Here is a 7,554-nt window from a genome sequence, read left to right on the forward strand (position 1 = left end):
TAATCACTTAAGCAGATAGCCTCATGTCAAGCATGCTAACATAGCAACACTCACACTCATGCAAGGATGCTAAAGAGTAAACACTAATAGTGTACTCCGAACCAAAACATAAAACCAGTTAGAAATCAATGCATGATCCTAACTATGTTAAGATGCCTAATGCAACACATGCAAGATGCAACTAAATAAGCTCGGCTATTCTAAGATGGCATATGAATGCAACATTTGATACATGTATTCAAGAAAGTGTATTGAAATACGATGCAGTTTGAATGATGCGCCGAGCCTGGTGCATGCAATACGAATGAATGATGCACGCATGCAAAGCATAAGTATGCTAAAACTAACCATCGAAAGCTGGTAAATAAAAGGAAGAAAGACGTAGGGTTGGAAAACATTCACATACACACGTACACTTATTACAACATTTGCCTTCTCGACGGAGGGTCCGAATAATAAGCTAACCAGCTATGCTAATTAAATTAATTATTACAAACCAAAACTAATTAACTATTCCTAGTTAACTAACTATTACAAAACAAATCGATTAATTAAGCACATTAACTAATTAAGTACAAAACCGACGAATTAGCTAACTAAGTATAGTAGCTAAAGCAGTTAAAAGAGGTCCTCGGGGCAAGGGTTGCACGCATGCTCGATTGCCTTGCTCGGAAATCCATTGCTATGCCCAGAATTGCCTCTATTTGTATTTGATTTGATCTCTGAAAAGTGCACTAGCTTCTAGATTGCTTCTGCTCCAACATGGGGACCTCCTGGTGGGCTGTTGACTAGAAAAGGGGGCTGTAGACCAGAAAAATTGGTTGTAGACCAGAAAAAGTGGTCGGTCAACCATCCCTACTGGTCGGCCGACCAGTGGATTTGCCAAACTCTAGCTTTGCTGCAACAGAGAACAACAAGGGGCACAACAGTGTATTTGCAAGATATATGTGCACAACCACCCTCCTTATCATTTCTCAAGCTCAAGGGAGTGCGGTACTCGACTCTCGGGCCACCAACCGAGCATCGCAATGCACGATGGCCGAGAAGCCAAGTTTGCACAAGTCAATGTCAATGAATACACAAATAACACATAAGGGCCTCTACCTCTATCATACTTGATCAAGAGGGTCGGCGACCAAGAGATGTCACACATTTCATCACTTTGAATATGAAATGTGCGACATTCCTCGTGTTTGGATTGATGTCCAATCCAAACACATGCAACGCAAACAAGATGATCATCCTTCAATGCTAAAGTGACATGCGCAAGACTCTATCATGTAAGCAATGCATACATAGCATGTTTAAAAGCTAAGGCATCAAAGCTAATGAAACATATTACACATGAGGCATGCACTATCAATCTTAAATGGTCAAACCAACCCCGGACAGAGGTCAAACATGCCAAAGTAGTGGCTGAAATATGATAAGATCAAGGCATATAACACAAGGAGAACATGCTCATTTGATGGCTCATTAACAATGCAAAAAGACACAACTCTCAAAAGCTCTCAAGGAATGAAAGAAGTGAGAACATGACACACGTACGTGCTCTGAATAACATGTTAAACGATGCCCAAACATGCAACCATCACAAATATAGCATAGTAGGGTGCTCAAAACTCAAGACTAGCTAAGGTACTTGCACAATAGCCATATCAAGCAAGCCCCAAAGGGCCAAGATGACTCAAAACAGTCCTAAGGCAGGTCAAAACAATGCCAAAACATTCATGGAGTAGAGCTAACACATGCTAGAACGAGAGGCATAAAGCGTGACGCATGCAAGGCCAATGAGTGGGATTACACTACACATACCAAAACCAAGCATGAGGTGACTTCACCAAAAAAAATCAGAGTTGTAACATGGTAAAATAACACCAAAAACATGCTGAGATGGTAGCCTAAAATCTTAGGCAAGCATGCATACATATTGGCTCATGATCAAGATATAAGGCACAACTCTCCAAAAGCATTGAAAGAGGGAAACAAGTGAGAGTATGTTTACACTACATGCACTGAAATCATGTGAGAGATGAGGCCAAAGCATGCAAACAACTCAAGTAAAGCATACTAGAGACTTTGAAACGCAAAGCTAATGAGCAAGATTGCACCATGGCTATACAAAGCAAGGCATGCATGACCAAAATCACTTAAAACAGAGCTTAAGCATGGTAAAACATGAGTAAAAGCTTGCTGGTGTAGAGCCAAAACATGCTAAAATGATAAGCCAAAACATCAAGTGAGCTAGGCTAGCATGCAATATTGCACTACAAGTGTGTGAAGCATGCAAGAGGCAACCAAGACAACCAAAAATAGAGTCATGACATGGCAAATAATGGCTAAAAACATGCTTGAACTAAGCAAATTCAAGGCACAAAGACATGCTACTTTGCAAGGCTACAAGTAGGATTACACTACAAGCGCAATAAGCATGCAAAAAGTGACCAAGATAGCCAAAAACAAAGTTATGGTAGGTCTGAAAAGTCACAAAAAAAAAGAGCCTAAACAAAGCCACTAAGAAATAGAAACACATGCTCCTATGATGAGCCATCAACACATGCAAACAAGAGAAGAGAAGGGGGGACAACCCCCACCCATATGGGAACTCAAAACCACATTTTCACCACTGAAATTCCCCTGGAATTCAGTGGTAGGAAGGCCAAAATAGAGATAGTTTCAAGGGCTTTAAAAGGTAGCACAAAGCAAAGCAAATAAGGCACAAAAGAGTGAGAGACACCCCTAACTCAAAAAAGGCCTCAGATAACCTTTTTAAACACTTCAAAACAAAGGTTTTTGTAGTTGAAAATTAAGCCAAAAGTAGCATGCAAAGATGGCTAAATATGTAATCAAAATAAAGCTTAAAAGGGGAAAAAAGACTCACCCTTGAAGAACAACAAGAACAACAACTTCTTGAGCTCAAAACTAGCTTTCAGACCTCAAATACACCCTCTAAGAACCTCAACAACAAAGATGGTGGTGTTTTACTAGGTGTTGTAGTGCAAAAGTGGAGAGACAACACACTTTAAGGCACAAATATATATATATATATATATAGAGAGAGAGAGAGGAATATATATAGGGAGAGTAAACTTCAGCTCTGGAGATTTTTGTGAACCTGGAAAAGGGAGAGAGAGCCTCCCTCTTATAGAATTCTAAGCTTCAAGCTTCTTGGAGAAGCTAGAAGCTTGGTGCAATCCCTCCATACACGTGTATGGAGGATGCAATCTCTGCTCACCAGCTGGCACAGCTGGTACCCACAATATCTGCAGAAGCTGCAGAAAGGCTGCCGACCAGTTAAAGTGGTCGACCGACCACCTTTCCTAGTCAACCGACCACCAAAAGTGGTCGACAGTGAATAAAGTTGGTTGGCAAGGGAGAAAGAGGGTCTACAGAGAGAGTAGAAGGTGGTGGCAGGTTACCGACCACCTTAGGTGGTCCACAGACCACCCACCCTAGCTGACCGACCACCAAAAGTGGCTGGTAGGGAAGCAAAGTGGTCTATAGGGGGGAAAACTGGTCTACGCCCCTGTTCCACCCTCCAGGCAAAGCGTAACAAGGTTTGGTTCAAAAACAAACCAAAAGGAAGAAAGACAAGAGTCCGCAAGGCAAGGCACATAGCCGGAAGCCCCGAAAACTAGTCTACGGGCCATTACAAGTGGCCTACGAGAGGGAAAGGTAGCCTACGGCTACAAAAAAGTGGCCAACAGGCCCTTGTCTCCCTCTAGGCAAAGGCAACAAGGCATGGTCCAAAAACTAGGCCAAGAGGAGACAATTAAGAGGTCCTGAGACAAGGCGCTCAGCAGAAGGCCCCGGAAACTCAAAACAAGCACAAACATGCACAATCACCGAGTACACAGATGATGATGTCTGAGTCTTAAGGTCGATCAAAAATGGGGTGTCTACAGCTACACTCCTTATCATTTCTCAAGCTCAAAGGAGTGTAGCTTTTGGTTCTCAAGCCATCAACCAAGCATTTTCAATGCATGATGGCCAAAGAACCAAGCTTGTACTAGGTCAATGAATGCACAAATAAAACTTGAAGGACCACCACCTATCACGCATGATCAAGGGTGATGGTGACCAAGAAAAACGACACGTTTCATCACTTTAAGTATAAAAACGTCCCATTTTTCTTGTGTTTGGATTAACGTCTGATCCAAACACATGCAATGCAACACAACATGCTTATCTTGCTTAAGTTTTACTTGGTTCATTTTGTTCACACATTTTAGATTACCAATCCATTCCTTAATTGATTAAGTTCAAAGTGAGAGTTCTCTAATTGGAAAGAGGGCTTAAGCCACAAGTACCTTGAGCATGAAAGAGGTCTCATGCTGTTGGTTAGTAGAAACCCTCAAGAGAGGATTGAAACCATTATGCATGAGAGCCTCAATTTCACATTCAAGCCAACAAGGGGCTCAAGTCCACTTTCAAAACAAATTAAAAAGTGAAGAATAGAGGGAGGTTATAGACATTGTAGTGCTGATATGGCATGCAAAATGATACTACAACATGCAAGCAACACATCCAAGACATGTTCAAAAGCCAAAAACACTAAACTAGTGAAGAGCACTACACTAGAGGCATGCAATACTAAGCTCAACTTACCAAACCAGCTCAAAATAGAGCTAAAACATGCTAAAACAGTGGCTAAAACATGCTGAGATTGAAACATAAAAGACTAGAAAAACATGCTCACATGTTAGCTTGCAAACAAGACTCAAAACACAACTCTCAAAAGCAATGAAAGAGTGAAATAAGTGAGAGTGTGACAGAGCTATATGCACTGAAATCACATGCAAAATGACACTACAACATGCAAGCCACTCAAACACTTCATGCTTAGAGCCTCAAAACAATGAGCTAGGGAAGACCATTACACTATAGCCATGCAACACAAGCCTCGAAGGATTTAACCAACCCAAAACAGAGTTAAAGTAGGCCAAAGTAGTAGCTAAAACAACCTGAAGTTAAGCTAACACATGCTACAAAAATAGGCTAAACCATTAAGCATGCTGGACTAGTAAGCATAATTGCACTACAAGTACAAAAAGCAAGCAACGAATGCTCTAACCGACCCAAAACAGAGTTGAAACATGCAAAAACAGGGCCTAAAACATGCTGAGATTAAGGTAACACAAGCTACAAAATAAAGCTAATATGTAGTGCTAACTAGGCATGCAAGAGAGACATAAAGAGGGGAGGCTAACCCCTCCATTTTTGGACTTCAAAACATACTTTTTACCACTGAAATAACTCTGAATTTCAGTGGTTTAAAGGCCCAAAAAGTTTGATTTAAAGGTGGTAAGAAATGTCACAAAAGGTTTCACAAGCCAAAGAGCAAAAAGAGAAGACAACCCCTTAACTCAACAAGACTCAAACCACCATTTTGAAGCCTTAAAAACAGAGTTTTTTATGGATAAAAAACCAGGTCAAAACAGTGTAAAAAGATAGCCAAGCAAGCAACTAAAACAAAACTTAAATAAGGTAAGCCTTATACCTTTGAAGCACAGCACTAAACAGGTCTAAATTCCAGCTCAAACCACCCTTAGAAGCTCAAACCAAGCCTTAAAGAACCTCAGCTCCAAGATAAAGATGTTTGGCTAAGGGTCTTAGTGCAAAAGTGTAGAGAATTCTCACTTTCAAGTGTACAACAAGAGGAGAGAGAGAGAATTCTAGAGAGAGAGGGAAAAATTTGCTCCAAATTGTGTAACCTCTCAAAATGGGGAGAGACCTCCCCTTACATAGAAAATCAAGCTAAAAGCTTGCATTCATTCCTCCATACACGTGTTTGGAGATGAGCATCAGTGAACAACAGTTGGCACAACTGGAAAATAAATATCGAAAAAAGGAGAAAAATGGCCATCGGCCATCATTAGTGGCCGACTGGCCATCAATGTAGTCGACTGGCCATTAACATAGTTAACCGGCCACCACTGGTGGTCGACAGGCACAAGTCTTGGCCGGCAGGCTAGGGGGATGGCCGACAGGTCACCCTCTCCTCCAAAAGTGAAGCAACAAGCTCTTGGCCCACAACCAAGCACAAAACAGACAAGATTAGAGGCTCCAAGGCAAGGCGCTCAGCCGAGACCTTCAGGGACTCAAAACGAGCACGAGCAAGCACAATCATCGAGTGTTGAAACAATGATGTCCAAGTCTTGAGAACGGTAAAAAATGGGGTGTCTACAGTTGCCCCTCTTTGACAGAACTCAGAGGTCATGAAATGACGAGAGTGAATGTCAAAGCCCAAAGACATCCCATTTTTGACAAGGCCGAAAACTTAGACAAACAAGCAATCAAAGCAAAGAACGGTTGCGCCCACAAGCTGCCTACGTATCCATTTTGCAAGGAATCAAACCAGCGTAGTTCTGGGGCAAGATGCAAATGATATGCACGATGCAAGAACATAACTTATGATCATGCAATGAGACTGCAACGAAACATCTAGATGCAAATGTTATGCAAAGAAACGCTACAACAAATTCATACATGAGCAAGTTAACATGAACCAAACCACATTTCATACAGAAAGGATGTAAGAAAATTATGCAACCTTAATTGCGCCTCACGCGGGAAAGGTAAAGAACCGCAACCATCGGGTGCACCTAAGGCGGCAAACAAGATCCCAACGTGTGGCACACGCGAGGAGCCAGATGGTGTGAACCTAGGGACACATCCTAAGGTTTTGTACCATAGAAAACAGCAATAACAAATGAAACACATCCAACTAATATGCAACCAAAACAAAGAGCAGTATAGGCATTGGAATATGTCCAGATGCTTTTAACCAAAACGTCCTAACGCACCGCGCGCGAGAGGGAAAAGAGAGCGGTGCAAACACCGGAGGGTGGTATAAACATCAGAACACGTTCCAATGGTTTCTAACCAAAACAAAGAGGTATAAGCGTCGGGACACGGTCCAAACGCTTCTAACCGAAGAGGGGTGGTATAAACATTGGGCGCACGTCCCATTGTTTCTAACCAAAGAAAGGTGGTATAAGCGTTGGGCACACGCCCCAAACGCTTCTAACCGGGGAGTGGTATAAACATCAGGCACACGTCCCAATGTTTCTAACCAAAGCAAGGTGTAGTGTAAGCACCGGGTGTACCCGAATGCTTCTAACTAGAGTAAGGTGTGGTGTAAGCACCGGGTGTACCCGAATGCTTCTAACCAAAACAATGTGTGGTGTAAACACTGGCCGTACCCGAATGTTTCTAACCAAAACAAGGTGTTCAAAGGACATGAATGATCTTACCCAGAATTCCTCTGAATGGACCGTACATACAATATCGTCTGGTTACAATAGCTTTGAATGAACCGTACATACAATATCTTGCCTGCATAAGAAAGAGACTTAACAGATACATCAAGATAGGAATGCATGTTCCATGCAAGATTGACAGCATGTTCTATGCTTAATACCAAATGCATGTTCTATGCGAATGTGAGAAGTGCATATTTTATGCAAGCATGGAAAGTGCATATTCTATGCAAGGGTGACAAATGCATGTTCCATGCTCGATTAACAAATGCATGTGCTATGCGGAAACACA

Source organism: Camellia sinensis, chromosome 5 (assembly GCF_055761805.1).
Source record: "Camellia sinensis isolate YWXY chromosome 5, ASM5576180v1, whole genome shotgun sequence".
Classification (NCBI taxonomy): domain Eukaryota; kingdom Viridiplantae; phylum Streptophyta; class Magnoliopsida; order Ericales; family Theaceae; genus Camellia; species Camellia sinensis.